Genomic DNA, 16,812 nt, shown 5'->3' with positions numbered 1-16,812 from the left:
CCCTCATTCACTTTTGGTGGGAATGTAAAGTAGTACAACCATTATGGAAGAAAGTATGGTGGTTCCTCAAAAAACTGAAAATAGAACTACCTTATGACCCAGCAATCCCTCTACTGGGTATATACCCCCAAATCTCAGAAACACTGATATGTAAAGACACATGTAGCCCCATGTTCATTGCAGCATTGTTCACAGTGGCCAAGACATGGAAACAACCAAAAAGCCCTTCAATAGAAAACTGGATAAAGAAGATGTGGCACATATACACTATGGAATACTACTCAGCCATAAGAAATGATGACATCGGATCATTTACAACAAAATGGTGGGATCTTGATAACATTATACGGAGTGAAATAAGTAAATCAGAAGAAAAAACCAAGAACTATATGATTTCATATATTGGTGGGACATAAAAACGAGACTAAGAGACATGGACAAGAGTGTAGTGGTTACTGGGCGTGAGAGGGAGGGGGAGGTGTGGGAGGGAAGGAGGGAGAGGGGAAGGGAGAGGGGGAGGGGCACAAAGAAAACTAGATAGAGGATGATGGAGGACAATCTGACTTTGGGTGATGAGTATGCAACATAATTGAATGACAAGCTAACCTGGACACGTTTTCTTTGAATATATGTACCTTGATTTATTGATGTCACCCCATTAACATTAATAAAAATTTATTTATAAAAAAATTATTGGTACATCATTTCTGTGTTTTTCTTATTGTGATGTTAGCAGTCATTGATGATTATTAACTAGATCCATCAACCATTAGCTATTGCACAATAATGATATTTCAATTCTATCACTTTTTCTTCATTTATTAGCTGGAGTAGTTCTATAAATAAGTACTTATATGCTGTGAGTACTATAAGCATATATATACAGAGGTATCTTTTTTTTTTATAATAAATTTTTATTAATGGTAATGGGATGACATTAATAAATCAGGGTACATATATTCAAAGAAAACATGTCTAGGTTATCTTGTCATTAAATTATGTTGCAAACCCCTCGCCCAAAGTCAGATTGTCCTCCGTCACCCTCTATCTAGTTCTCTGTGCCCCTCCCCCTCCCCCTAACTCTCTCCCTCCCTCCCTCCCATGTCCTGCCCACCCCCCCCCCCCACCCTTGGTAACCACCACACTCTTGTCCATGTCTCTTAGTCTCATTTTTATGTTCCACCAATATATGGAATCATGTAGTTCTTGCTTTTTTCTGATTTACTTATTTCACTCCTTATAATGTTATCAAGATCCCACCATTTTTCTGTAAATGATCTGATGTCATCATTTCTTATGGCTGAGTAGTATTCCATAGTGTATATGTGCCACATCTTCTTTATCCAGTCTTCTATTGAAGGGCTTTTTGGTTGTTTCCATGTCTTGGCCACTGTGAACAGTGCTGCAATGAACATGGGGCTACATGTGTCTTCACGTATCAATGTTTCTGAGGTTTTGGGGTATATACCCAGTAGAGGGATTGCTGGGTCATAAGTTAGTTCTATTTTCAGTTTTTTGAGGAACCACCATACTTTCCTCCATAATGGTTGTACTACTTTACAGTCCCACCAACAGTGTATGAGGGTTCCTTTTTCTCCACAGCCTCTCCAACATTTGCTATTACCCGTCTTGTTGATAATAGCTAATCTAACAGGAGTGAGGTGGTATCTCATTGTAGTTTTGATTTGCATTTCTCTAATAACTAATGAAGCTGAGCATCTTTTCATATATCTGTTGGCCATTTGTATCTCTTCCTGGGAGAAGTGTCTGTTCATGTCCTCTTCCCATTTTTTTATTGGATTGCTTGTTTGTTTGTTGTTGAGTTTTATGAGTTCTTTGTAAATTTTGGATATTAGGCCCTTATCTGAGCTGTCGTTTGAAAATGTCAGTTCCCATATAGTTGGCTGTCTGTTTATTTTGATATCAGTTTCTCTTGCTGAGCAAAAACTTTTTATTCTGATGTAGTCCCATTCATTTATCTTTGCCTTCACTTCTCTTGCCATTGGAGTCAAGTTCATAAAATGTTCTTTAAAACCCAGGTCCATGATTTTAGTGCCTATTTCTTCTTCTATGTACTTTATTGTTTCAGGTCTTATATTTAGGTCTTTGATCCATTTTGAATTAATTTTAGTACACGGGGACAGGCTGTAGTCGAGTTTCATTCTTTTGCATGTGGCTTTCCAGTTTTCCCAGCACCATTTGTTGAAGAGGCTTTCTTTTCTCCATTGTGTGTTGTTGGCCCCTTTATCAAAGATTATTTGACCATATATATGTGGTTTTATTTCTGGGCTTTCTGTTCTGTTCCATTGGTCTGAGTGTCTATTTTTCTGCCAATACCATGCTGTTTTGATTGTCGTGGCCCTATAATATAGTTTGAAGTCAGGTATTGTAATGCCCCAGCTTCATTCTTTTTCCTTAGGATTGTTTTGGCTATTCGGGGTTTTTTATAGTTCCATATAAATCTGATGATTTTTTGTTCCATTTCTTTAAAAAAATCTCATAGGGATTTTGATGGGAATTGCATTAAATTTGTATATTGCTTTGGGTAATATGGCCATTTTGATTATATTTATTCGTCCTAGCCAAGAACAAGGAATATTTTTCCATCTCATTGTATCTTTTTCGATTTCCCTTAACAATGTTTTGTAATTTTCATTATATAGGTCCTTTACGTTCTTTGTTATGTTTATTCCTAGGTATTTTATTTTTTTTGTTGCAATCGTGAAGGGGATTATTTTTTTGAGTTCGTTTTCTAATATTTCATTGTTGGCATATAGAAAGGCTATGGACTTTTGTATGTTAATTTTGTATCCTGCGACCTTACTGTATTGGTTTATTGTTTCTAATAATCTTTTTGTGGAGTCCTTCAGGTTTTCGATGTATAGGATCATATCATCAGCAAAGAGTGATACCTTTACTTCTTCTTTTCCGATATGGATGCCTTTTATTTCTTTGTCTTGTCTGATTGCTCTGGCCAGAACTTCTAGGACCACGTTAAATAAAAGTGGAGAGAGTGGACAACCCTGTCTTGTTCCTGATTTAAGGTAGAAAGTCCTCAGTTTTATGGATGTTGGCTGATGGTTTATCATATATGGCCTTTATCATGTTGAGATATTTTCCTTCTATACCCATTTTGTTGAGAGTCTTAAACATAAAATTGTGTTGTATTTCATCAAAAGCCTTTTCTGCATCTATTGATAAGATCATGTGGTTTTTGTTCTTTGTTTTGTTGATATGATGTATTACGTTAACCGTTTTGCGTATGTTGAACCATCCTTGAGATTCTGGGATGAATCCCACTTGATCATGATGTATTATTTTTTTAATATGTTGTTGTATTCGGTTTGCCAGTATTTTGTTTAGTATTTTAGCATCTGTATTCATTAGAGATATTGGTCTGTAGTTTTCTTTCTTTGTGCCATCCTTGCCAGGTTTTGGTATGAGGGTTATGTTGGCCTCATAAAATGTGTTTGGAAGTATTGCTTCTTCTTCAATTTTTTGGAAGACTTTGAGTAGAATAGGAACCAAGTCTTCTTTGAATGTTTGATAGAATTCACTAGTATAACCGTCTGGGCCTGGACTTTTATTTTTGGGGAGATTTTTAATAGTTTTTTCTATTTCCTCCCTGCTGATTGGTCTGTTGAGGCTTTCTGCTTCTTCGTGACTCAGTCTAGGAAGGTTGTATTGTTCTAGGAATTTATCCATTTCTTCTAGATTGTTGTATTTGGTGGCATATAATTTTTCATAGTATTCTACAATAATTCTTTGTATATCTATGATGTCTGTGGTGATCTCTCCTCTTTCATTTTGGATTTTATTTATTTGAGTCCTGTGTCTTTTTTCCTTGGTGAGTCTTGCCAAGGGTTTGTCGATTTTGTTGATCTTTTCAAAGAACCAGCTCCTTGTTTTATTGATTTTTTCTATAGTTTTTCTGTTCTCTATTTCATTTATTTCTGCTCTGATTTTTATTATCTCCTTTCTTCGGCTGGTTTTGGGTTGTCTTTGTTCTTCTTTTTCTAGTTCCTTAAGGTGTGAAGTTAAGTGGTTTACTTCGGCTCTCTCTTGTTTGTTCATATAGGCCTGAAGTGATATGAACTTTCCTCTTATTACTGCTTTTGCTGCATCCCAGAGATTCTGATATGTCGTATTTTCATTTTCATTTGTCTGTATATATCTTTTGATCTCTGCGCTTATTTCTTCTTTGACCCATTCATTTTTTAGAAGTGTGTTGTTTAGTTTCCACATTTTTGTGGGTTTTTCCCCCTCTTTTTTGCAGTTGAATTCTAGTTTCACAGCTTTATGATCAGAAAATATGCTTGGTACAATTTCAATTTTTCTAAATTTGCTGATATTGTCTTTGTGGCCCAACATATGGTCAATTCTTGAGAATGTTCCATGTACACTAGAGAAAAATGTATACTCTGTCGCTTTGGGATGAAGTGTCCTGTAGATGTCTATCATATCCAGGTGTTCTAGTATTTCGTTTAAGGCCACTATATCTTTATTGATTCTCTGTTTGGATGACCGATCTAGAGCCGTCAGCGGTGTATTGAGGTCTCCAAGTATGATTGTATTTTTGTCAGTTTTTGTTTTAAGGTCAATAAGTAGCTGTCTTATATATTTTGGTGCTCTTTGGTTTGGTGCATATATATTAAGGATTGTTATGTCTTCTTGATTCAACTTCCCCTTAATCATTATGAAATGACCATTTTTGTCTCTGAGTACTTTTTCTGTCTTATAGTCAGCATTATTAGATATGAGTATTGCTACACCTGCTTTTTTTTGGGTGTTGTTTGCTTGGAGTATTGTTTTCCAGCCTTTCACTTTTAATTTGTTTTTATCCTTGTTGCTTAGATGTGTTTCTTGTAGGCAGCATATAGTTGGATTTTCTTTTTTAATCCATTCTGCTACTCTGTCTTTTTATTGGTAAGTTTAATCCATTTACATTTAGTGTAATTATTGACACTTGTGGGTTCCCTACTGCCATTTTATAAATTGCTTTCTGTTAGTTTTGTATCTAGTTTGATTCTTCTCTTTTGTTTTTCTATCATTTGTTTTTGTTTGTTTGTGTTCCATACTTCTTTCCTCTGTTGCTACCTTTTTTAAGTCGAGTGTTTTTGTGGTGGTTTTTTTAAGGGTGGTTACCATTAAGTAATGAAAAGGGTACCTACCATATTCATTGTAGTACCCTATCTTATAAGTATTTCTGCACTTCATCATCCTTTGCTACTGTTAATCTCCATCCTCTCCCCCTTTTTTTCCTTTGTTTTCACAGTTTAAGTTTTGTTTTATTGTGTTCTTGGTGGAGCTGTTACTTGTGGTGTTGTTTTCTTTTGTTCTTTGAATCTGGTTGGAAAACCCCCTTTAGTATTTCCTGGAGTGGGGGCTTTCTGTTGATAAATTCTCTCTTTTCTGTATTTGTGAATGTTTTTATATCTCCTTCATACTTGAAGGATAGCTTTGATGGGTATAGTATTCTTGGCTGAAAGTTCCTCTCTTTCAGCGCTTTAAATATTGGGGTCCACTCTCTTCTAGCTTGTAGAGTTTCTGCTGAGAAATCTGATGATAATCTAATAGACCTTCCTTTATATGTTGTACTCTTCTTTTCCCTGGCTGCCTTGAGAATTTTTTCTTTGTCATTGGTTTGTGTCATCTTTATTATGATGTGCCTTGGAGTGGGTTTGTTGGGGTTAAGAAAACTTGGTGTTCTGTTTGCTTCTTGAATTTGAGGCTTTAGTTCTTTCCACAGGCTTGGGAAGTTCTCATCTATTATTTGTTTGAGTATATTCTCCATTCCATTTTCTTTCTCTTCTCCCTCTGATATACCTATTATTCTTATGTTATTCTTTCTGATGGAGTCAGACAATTCCTGTAGGGCTTTCTCATTTTTTATTATTTTTGAGTCTCTTTCTTCTTCTCTCTGTTGTGCCTCAAGTTGTTTGTCTTCTATTTCACTAATCCTATCTTCAATCTGGGCTGTTCTGTTAGCTAAGCTTGTTACCTCGTTTTTCAGCTCGTGAATTGAGTTTTTCATTTCTGTTTGATTTGTTTTTATAGTTTCAATTTCCTTGGTAATATATTCTTTGTGTTCATTGAGTTGTTTTCTGATCTCCCTATATTGCCTTTCTGTGTTTTCTTGTATATCTCTGAGTATTTTTAAGATTTCTATTTCAAATTCTCTGTCATTTAGCTCCAAGGCTTCCAATATGTTAAGTCTTTTCTCCATAGATTTTTCCACATCTATTTGTGTTACCTCTCTTTCTTTTGTATCCATAATATTCGATTTCCTCTTTCTTATCGGCATCTGAGGGTGGTCTTGTTGATAGCACTAATTAGAATTAATAAAGAATAAAAAGTAAAAAAAACCCAAAAAACAGAACAAAAAAAAAAACAAAAAAAAAACAAAAACAAAACAAAAAAAAAGGTAAAACACCCCACAAAAAAAAAACAGTAATAATTTATTATTTCCCCCTTTTTTATCTCTTCTCTTTCCCTCCTCTCCCCTCCTCAGGGAAATATCGTGCCTATAATGGAGGGCCTGATTTGGGGTGAAGAGTTCAAGGGGCAAAAAAAAGGGAGTAGGGACCTACTAAATGCAAAAAAAAAAAAAATCTTAGACAAGCATAAGATGATTAATAAAGAAAAAATAAAAATAATAAGTAAAAATCTGTTGTATTAAGTGGAGTGAAGACTAAATACAATGGAGACCTTGGGTTGGGAGGACCCAAAATGCCACAAAAATAAACAAACAAGAAAAAAAAAATAAAAACAAAAGCAAAAAAGAGAAATATAGCCAAAAAAAAGCCTTGAGTCCCAAATTAACTAATTTGTTCGTGATTGAGGGTTATATGGGAGGAAAGTAAAATGAGAAAAGAAAAAACGAATAGAAAGGAAAAAATAAGAAAAAGAGAAAAACGAAGGAAGAAATAAAATAGGAAGAGAAAAAAACAAAATAAAGCAAGACAAAAAAAAACAAAAGAGGAGAGAGTGAGAGTTAAGTGTTTTGGAGTATAACCTTAAAGGAGGGTGAGGATGAAGAAGAGAAATAAAATGCAACACTCATGGGTAGTGTAGTTCAAGAAAGGGGAAGCATAAGATGGGCAGAGAATAGAAGGACCGAGGTGGAGGAAATAAAGGCAAAAAGATAGAAGAAACAAACAACAACAACAACAAAATTAGTGGATCAAGTTGTAAAGTCTGTGGATTTTTCTTGATTTTGAGAGGTTAACTTCTTCCTTTTTCTTTTCTCTCCCTCTTCCTGGTCGGTGACTCTGTACCCCAGGCTCTGCCCCTGTGTCACACTTAGGTAGGGATTTGCAGTTGATGGGATTCTATGTCAATGTCATATAATTGGCTTTAGTCTTGCTGGAAGTCAAGGCTTGTTGGCGTTTGCAGGGTCCAACGATGAGAGAGTTTGCTTTCCTGGATTCTCTCTCCTAGTCCCCCCTTTCTGAATTAGCAGCCTGGCTATCCAGCTATAAGGCTGCAACTGCTTCTGCCTGGGGAGTAAGAGGCTCAAAGAGCTGGGAAATCCCCACTCTATCCCCACTCAGTGCAAGGCTTTTGGGAAAGGCTCTGACAGTCAGGGCCTCCAGTGTAATCAGGCGGGGGTGGGAGTCAATTGTTGTCAAGGTGACTGTTCAGCGCCTATCATTTAGTTGGACCTCTCAACCCAGGCTTTCCACACTTTGTAGCCTGTTTTTGCAGGGAAGAAGAGGCACTAGTCTCTGCTTGCGACTAGTGTAGTATAGACCTTATTATCTGCCAAGTCCTTCTTGTTAGCGTTTATCCCTGAATATGGAGGCTCTATCAATCAGAAGTTGCCCCCACCCCTTTAGCGAGAGGCACTAAAAAATATCATGCCTCTTGTCTTGGATCGCTGAACTGAGAGAGATCTTATCAATTAGAACCGAGGGTGCGCAGATTTCATGGGTTAAGCTAATTTCAGTGATTGGGTCGCAGCTGTGCTTCCGAAGGTATTTTATGCTGCCTGCGCGCGCCCCTCCCCCAACGCTTGATTGTTAGCTTGAATGGCTGGGTGAGGTGCCCCACCCACGGAGAGAATCTCCCAAGCCTCTCCCGCTCGCCCCGCCGCTGGCGGCTGGACCGCACCAGGCGCAGGATAATGGAGCCCCCTGGGTGTGCGGGCCAGCAGGGCGCCCTGGGCGCATGGAATGCCCAAGGCACGCGCGCGAATGGGGCGCTCCGGGCACCGGTGGCCGGCGACCCCCTCTCGCAGTGTGCGGGCCGCTGGGAACGTCAGCGGTGCTCAACCGGACCGGGGGCGCGCGCGGCTGCTCGCGGCGGCTTGAGGCGGCGGCTCGCGGCGGCGGCTCGCGGCGGCAGGTCGTGGTTCCCAAATATGGGCTGACTCACCACAGGCGCACTTCCTCTCGGTTTGAAAGAACGTCCCTGTGGTAGATTCCTCCACACCCTCGTCTCTCAGATTCAAGTGATAACAGTCCTTTCACTATCAGTTTGTGTGGAACTCCGGAATGCTCCCAGGATAAATTTTTCTGTTTCTAGTTGATAAATTTGTTGTGATTTAGGGGAGAGCTGTCGGACGCGCTGCTCACGGCGCCATTTTCGTGACGTCTATACAGAGGTATCTTATATCAGTCCTCTACTAAAGTTTTCAGGACTAGAGTTCCATTTTCTATAGTTTAGGATTTGAAATCAAACATGTCATAAACTGATCTGAAGTATGTTCTGCTGGTAGTCACTGTTCTCTAATGAATACAATTTAGTTAGATTCATGACTGTTCCCGATTTGTCAGAGTTTTCATCTTTAAGTATCTTGTTTGCTTTTGCAGGAGAAAGAAAAAGGGCCATTTAATGTAACGATATGTACCTATGAATTTATTCTTTTTACGAACAATTATTTTGTGAAAAGAATGTCCAGTTAAAGATGAAAAGACATTTTGATTTAACTCCCTGATCTCAGGCAACATTTTAACTTTGGGATTTAAAGCATGTTTTTCTCCGAGTGCAAGCGGGGAAGATGCAAAGCACTATGGGGCATTTGGAAATGTAATGTTAAAGAAATGAAAAGTAGTTTGCACAACTGAATTTATAGTGTTTTTCCCTTCCCAGCGAATAGATATTTTAGAGATTTGTTTGTTGCTTACAAAGCCAACATGACCACATGTTTCTAACGTCATTACTGGACACAAGGAAACCTGATTACCAGAAACTTCTTGGGCTAGGACGGGTCAGCGGTGCCATAGCTGGCCAGATGTCAGCTGGGATTCTCTCACCTGTGCTGTGAGGACCCTGCCAGGTTTGGCTGCTACAAAAAACCGTGAACAAATAGAAAAGATCCCAACGAACATTAATTTATTCTACTAAGAATGAAATTTTTTTCCCCAAACCCCTTTGTTTGGAGCTTTGAGAAAGAATAAGCAAATATGTTTCTTTTTTTAAAATTCATTTTTTCTGAAGGGACTGTTTGTAATGAATAAAGTATAATGGAGGAAAAACAGGAAGCATTTTGGCATAAAGCAATAGGTTGGCCATGACTCATAAGAAAACTAAAAACTGAAACTAAAACAAAAAAATTTTTTTTATTTTAATTTTTTTCTTTGACTTGAAAAGATACTTATTAAGTGTTATCTTAAAATAAAATATTCTCTTGCCTAATAGCATAAACAACATATTTACACTTTGGTTAAAAAAATGTGTGTGTGTGTGTGTGTGTGTGTGAGTGTGTATACTTGAACCTTGAGCTTGAGTTGTTCGGCAAGAAAAGGAAAATGTATTTAACTAGTGCATGGCATTCATCACCTAACATTTATTTTTGTAACAAATTAATTAAGTTAGGTTCAGTTTACCAATTTTATTTCATTTATCAAAACTCTGTGTTAATTTGTAAATCTGATGTTTGAATCATAATCTCAAAACCATTGAAATATTGGGTGAGTTTTATTACATTCTTTTCTTTTGAAGCTCAATTTTTTTCAGTAGGCTTTGGAGGCTCTTACAGATTTCTCCTTTAGTAAGCATTTCTTGTGTTTATTTAGATTTACTTTAAAATGGCTTTTCTTTGATTGCTTATTTGCATGCTAAGACAGTAACATAATCATCTCTTCAAGGTTGTCTCAGTAGGTGACGTTAGCAACTATTTTTAAATGAAGATCATGGAGGTTCATAGTGATAAAGCATTAGTTAGAAAGACTCAAGAAATTTAGGAAAGCATTCTATGTAGAGTTTTAACTCACCATAATTTTGTTGTCAGAGTAATTAATAATAGGTAGCTATAAGTAATAGCTATACTATGTATTTATCAATTCACTAATTTTTACCTGTATGATGTGCTCACCACAATGGGAATTAATAAGACATATATAAAATAATACTGCTGCCCTCAAAGAGCTTACAGTTTTGAGTATAAGAAATGTTTGCCAGTAGGTTTAGTTATGAAATAGAAAGTGATCAGTTCCTTTAGAGAGCTTCATAGAAATGATGCATCTGTCAGGAAATGCTAGGTTATTCTAGGATAACAAACAGGCCTCATATCTTAGCAGCCTATAATGACATATGTTTATTTTTCATGCACATTAATGTGCTTATCATGGGTCCCTTGAATACCTTGCTCTATGTGTCCACTCTTAGACCCAGTCTGAGAGAGGTTCTACCATTAGAAATGTTACTCTTGTGTGGCAGGATAAATGGTGAGCATATATATAGGAAACATGACAATCATGCACTGGCTTTTATAGTCGTCTGCATACATTTTATTGGATCAAAGCAAATGATGTGACCAGCCTGGATTCAATGGGATAAGTAAGCGTGATGGTATCATGTGCCTATAAACAGGAGAACCAGATCATTTGTGATTATCTCTAATGACTATAACAAAGAAAGAAGAATTGTGTCTTAAGAAGATTGGTTTGGGAGGACTTCATGGAGGAGGTGACATTTAAGTAAGATCATTATAGAGGAATAGAATTTTAGCATTTGAGATTGAGGTAGCTTACATACCTTGGGAAACAAACCCTAATTTGAAAACAATGGTATTTGAACACAGTTCTTTCTGTGACCTATTTCAGTATGGCATTACAATAGAAAGATGAAGGGATTAAGCCAAGAAAAAAAATTTAGACATAGACAACAGTATAGGGATTGCGGGAGGGAAAGGGAGGTGGTGCAAGGTGGAGGATGGGGGCATAGATGGTGATGGAGGGAGACTTGACATGGGGAGGTGAGCACACCATGCACTATACAGATGATGTGTTGTAGAGTTATGCACCCAAACCTGTATAATTTTATTGACCAATGTCACCCCAATCAATTCAATAAAAATATTTAAAAAAAGAATTTTATAAACACACACACACACACACACACACACACACACACACACACACAAGAATCATTCATCCTATATGGAAAAAACACTGAAGTCTTTGTGTGGCACTAGAATGAGAGATTCCTTTCAAAATGCATATTGAAAAACTTAAAATTCTTTCTTATCCTCTCTCTTTTTTTCTCAGTAGCTGAGAAAGCATGGAGCTGCTTTCGGAATGTCCCCGGCCTCCCCTCACCAAACTCACCCCAATTTTCCCCAGACGGATTCCACACTGGGTCAGACTGATCGATACTGGCTTGATCATTCCCACACTCACTTTCAGAATTGCATTCTCTTTTTCTTGTTTCAAATATTATCCTGTTAACAATTCCAGGACCTATTCCCAGGTGTCATTAGTTTTGATGTCTAACTCTTGGCTCAGTCCTGCAGCATCCAAAGCCCACAATGACCTCCATACAGATGATGCCCCAAATCAACACAGCCCAAGCTAGTTGGTTTCCGGTGATTTTGGGAAACTTGACTGATACAGTGTCTTAGTAAGAATTCCTATGACAATGTCCTTTTGGGAGTTGACATTTTCAAGCAAATACCACTTTATAATGCGATAGTCTCTCTTTGGTCTTTAGACTGTTCCCTAAAGTAGTGGAAGTATGAATGCCTTAAAAATAAAGCTGATGGTTGCAACTTGATTATAAATAACACAGTGGATGCTGTCTTCCTTCCCTGTTTTGGGGATTGATTGCAGGATTTATAGGCTGTCCAGGATCAGCATTACTTCGTACGTGATTGAGTTGTACCATCATTCCTTTACAGCCTGAGAGATTGTTCTGTGTGCGTAGGTAAACTTGCATGTGCACATTTACTGTTTAAAGAGTACATATTCATAGTCAGAGCATTTATCCCTACGGGATTTGCTTTCAGTCTGTACTCACATATATGAGAGTGTTATTGAAACAAAAGTCAGTATCACTGAACCAATTTAACAGCAAATGTCAATTTCATATACAGGATGCCATCCTAGCTTTCCTCCAGCTCTTAAAGGTCTACCAATGGTTTCATAAACCCATAGGTCCTCCATGTAAATGAATTAATTTTTAAGTGAATGAATGAATATGGTACTCCACTGAGAAATCTTATTTATCTCTCAAAGTCTGAGAAGTTTTCTGCTACCATTTCTATGTCCAAATGTCAGTATTTTCCTAAGGGGAAAATTTGCAAGGGAAGAATGAGGACCAACAGGTGACTGACTTATTTAACTGCTGTTAAGAGCAGGAGGAAAAGCCAAGCCCAAAATGGCCTGTACTTTTGCATAGCAGCATGGCAATTAGAATACAGGCTGGCACCCTCAATTTAAAAATTGGGGAAAAAATAAAATAGGGTAAACAAACAAGTAAAGGAGAAGCTGAAATTGAGTATCATCTTCAAAAAAATAATCAGGGTAGGCCCTGGCTGGTTGGCTCAGTGGTAGAACGTCGGCCTGGCGTGCAGGAGTCCTGGGTTCGATTCCCGGCCAGGGCACACAGGAGAAGCACCCATCTGCTTCTCCACTTCTCTCCCTCTCCTTCCTCTCTGTCTCTTTCTTCGCCTCCTGCAGCCGAGGCTCCATTCGAGCAAAGTTGGCCGGGGTGCTGAGGATGGCTCCATGGCCTCTGCCTCAGGCACTAGAATGGCTCTGGTCGCAACAGAACAATGCCCCAGATGGGTAGAGCATCGCCCCCTGGTGGGCATGCCTGGTGGATTCCAGTCGGGCACATGCAGGAGTCTGTCTGCCTGCCTCCCTATTTCCAACTTCAGAAAAATACACACACACACACAAAAATCAGGGTAGAATTCCTATTGACTTGGCAAGATGCTATTTAATTCATTGCTTTTCCTACCCCCCTTTTTAAAATTTGCTACTGTGATAAAATAATTTAAGAATTAATTTTTCCCTCCCTTTAGTATCTAGCTCCTTGGTAAGAGGGACTGTCTTGATAAAGCAAGAATGTTAATAAGAATAAATTCTTACATGGCAAGTGTTGTTATTTTGATTGTTATTTTATCTACTAAAGGATTTTGACTCTATTAATCTGATACCTAGAAATGGTATAATTGTGAATGTTTGCACTGACTTGCAGAGGTCTAACATTTATTGATGTAAAACTGTTTTCATATCAGACAATTAGCAAATACTTACTATCTTCTATATGGTCAGGAATGACCCAACATTGACCTCTTCTTTGAGTAGTTACAATAGACTTTTTTTTAAATGAATAATTCTGGGCAATGAATTCTTTTTCTAGGCACTACCCATGTAGCAGCTACAAGGTTGTTTGTTATTATTTTAGTTCGTGTTGACCTTAACTGGGACGAAACCTCACAGTTTGTTTCTATCTTGTACTAGTGACAGTGTTGAAATTTCTTAAGCCTTTGTTATTTTAAATAACCACATATCTAAGCTGTTATTAAAATAAAAATGAATAAGGTAATAAAGAAAGGGTATAGGAATCATATGAAAGAGAGACTTTGGCTTTCTCCTGGCATGCGCTTGAGCACACACACACACACACACACACACACACACACACTTTATTATTTTTTTAAAACTTGAAGTTTTGCTTCAGCTTCTAGGATTTTTTAACCAGGAGTGCATTTAAAAATATATAATTTATCACTATAAAATAAAACTATAGAAAAGCTATTTGGAACCCATAATAATAGAGCTACAGTGGGTACAGATCTCAGTCGATAAGCTTATTTGGAAAAGCACAAGTTAAAATGTTCTTTAAATAAACCTAACTCTGACTCTGCCATGGTTCCTTCACAAGGTCACCGTAAGGTCCTGGGCCTTGGGAAGGGCCACGACTTGAGGGAGAGGACTGGGCTCCCCCCTCCCACATCATTATGAGACACCCTGATTTTCCTGCCCGTTGAGGTTTGCTTCTCCGAGTTTCATGGCCCTGCGTGTTTGGGAACGCACTGGCATCTTTGGCAGGTCTAGGAACCTAGGTGGCCAGCACTGACTCTCATAGGGGCCCCATCAACCAGCCACTGGGTCTGAGAACCCAGGCAGGTACGGTGGGAGTCAGAGCACAGGCCTGCGGGGCCTCCAGACTCCTTTTGGAACCCCCAGGGCCTCATTAACTTCTCACAGTGCTCCACGGGCAACACCCTCCCCTGTCCAAGGACTTAGACTTGAAAAACAGAGCTGAACATTCTAAGGCAGTGGTCCCCAACCTTTTTGGGCCACGGACCGGTTTAATGTCAGAAAATATTTTCATGGACTGGCCTTTAGGGTGGGACGAATAAATATATCACATGACCGAGACAAGCGTCAAGAGTGAGTCTTAGATGGATGTAACAGAGGGAATCTGGTCATTTTTAAAAAATAAAACATCATTCAGACTTAAATATAAATAAAACAGAAATAATGTAAGTTATTTATTCTTTCTCTGCGGACTGGTACCAAATGGCCCACGGACTGGTACCGGTCCGGGGGTTGGGGACCACTGTTCTAGGGGACTGGACACAAGAAATTAAACACTAAAAAAGAGTGGAGATGTAAGAAAAAAACAATTAATTGATTTTTAGCGAATTACCATTTCAATATTAATGTTTTAGTGAATCAGTATAACAAATCACCCTGCCAAAGGATATATATATATATATATATATATATATATATATATACATAAAAAAGAGCATAGGGAAGTTTGTGATTTTTAAAAATTTTTATTTAGAAAATTAACTTTAACAGGGTGACATTGATCAATAAGAGTACATAGGTTTCAGGCAAACATTTCTATAGCATTTGGACGGTTGATAAATAAATTCATTAAGTTCCCTGATTTTTTTTAACACTTCCAATGTCTCTCTTTTGGTTTCATTGTTTTCTTTTTCTTAATATGGCCAGCACATGAACCTGAAGGGTGCTAAAGCAAGAGGAAGCATGTTTGGATACATTAATCAGCTGTTTCTATTCCTGTGAAGCCTCTAGGGAAAGAAAGCATAAATAGGTAAATCCCCCTGTGGCATAGGTACCAGAGTTTTACCTGCTAAGGAGAGTAAAACCCCTGAAGCAGAGACCTGAGAGAAGAGGAGATAAAATGTGAGGGTCACAATGCTGAGTAAGAGGGGTGGCTGGGATCGCATAACCAACGTGACAATGACGCACAGAGCAGGGTTACAATTCCAGACCCCACATGTTTGGTGCCTAGGCTTGAAACAGTCATGTGTTTATACCTTACCTATTATTTTTCATTCTTTTCATTCATTCATAATATGTTAATGGGTATGTCTTTATGTATTTTTCAATGATGTGAGGCATTCCCCTTGTATTTTTCTCTCACAAATACATGCAGAGCGTCATCCTTACTCTCTCTGTTGCTGTCCTGGACTTTTCCCGTGGAGCCTGGTGCCTGACAGAGCTATGCGGAGCTTTATGCTCTTAGAAATGACCCCAAAGTAAGTGGCAATCCCTTCATCATGCATCCCAGACGTGCCGCAAGGGTCCTTACCTTACCGCAGGCGTAGTCTCCAGTCAGTGTCCACCGACGTGCTCTTTGCCAGCCTGTTGGTCTGCCCTGGCTTCCCTCTCTCACCGCCCACGTGATTCTGAATTTCGATTTTGCATTCTGACCAATCAGCTTCTACACTTCTCAACCCCTTTCGCCGCTTTTCTCCCTTATTTCAAAAACCACCTTACTCATTTCACAATTCCCAGGCTTATTCCTTCAAATCTCTATTTCATACTACGAGTAGTTTTTCTAAATTTGAAATTTCAAAGTACCATCTGTTGTTCACAGCATTTCTCTGATTCCTACCAGATATGCTTACAAGATGAAGCCAAAGCTGCTTTCCATGCTTCCCAAACCCATCAGTCTCTGGTCCCTGTCTAGAGCCTTGCTTTCTCTGCCTTAGCAATGCCCGAGCCATCACAGACTGTCATCTCCACCACACACCGCTTGATTGCTGCATGTTCTCACCTCTTCCTAGAATGCTCAGCTACCTCTTGTCTTCCTGGAAAATCCCTTCTGATCCTTAAAACCCTGTTTTGACATTGCTTTTCACAGGAAGTGCTCCCTGCCGCCCACCAGACTGTGTTAGTTGCATTCTCCAAAGTACCCTTGTGTATCTTATGTAGCTTTGCTTTGTTTTGATGCCTTCCATGGCATAATTTTATTTGTTTACAAATCTGCCTTTCTTACCAGACTTTGTCTATAAAAATGGGGACTATGACCTTCTCAGCATGGTTCTGGACAGACAGGAAACACTGAACTAAAACTTCAGTACCAGTTCTGGGCTGAACTGGACCCCAAACAGAGAGCTCTGGACCCTGGCCCAGACTCCTGTCTCCATTGGGACCTCAAGACCTGATGGACCTAGCAATCAGACCGGTAAAGTTTGTACTGATATTTCTAATTCTAACCTGCCTCTTCCTCTTTTTCCCAATACACACTGGCAGAAGACAGAGATAGACAAGATTCCACCAGAATTTCAGGAACAAGGCAGGGGTTCCCCCTTTC

Source organism: Saccopteryx bilineata, chromosome 11 (assembly GCF_036850765.1).
Source record: "Saccopteryx bilineata isolate mSacBil1 chromosome 11, mSacBil1_pri_phased_curated, whole genome shotgun sequence".
NCBI lineage: Eukaryota > Metazoa > Chordata > Mammalia > Chiroptera > Emballonuridae > Saccopteryx > Saccopteryx bilineata.
Note: the sequence above shows the minus strand (reverse complement) of the source record.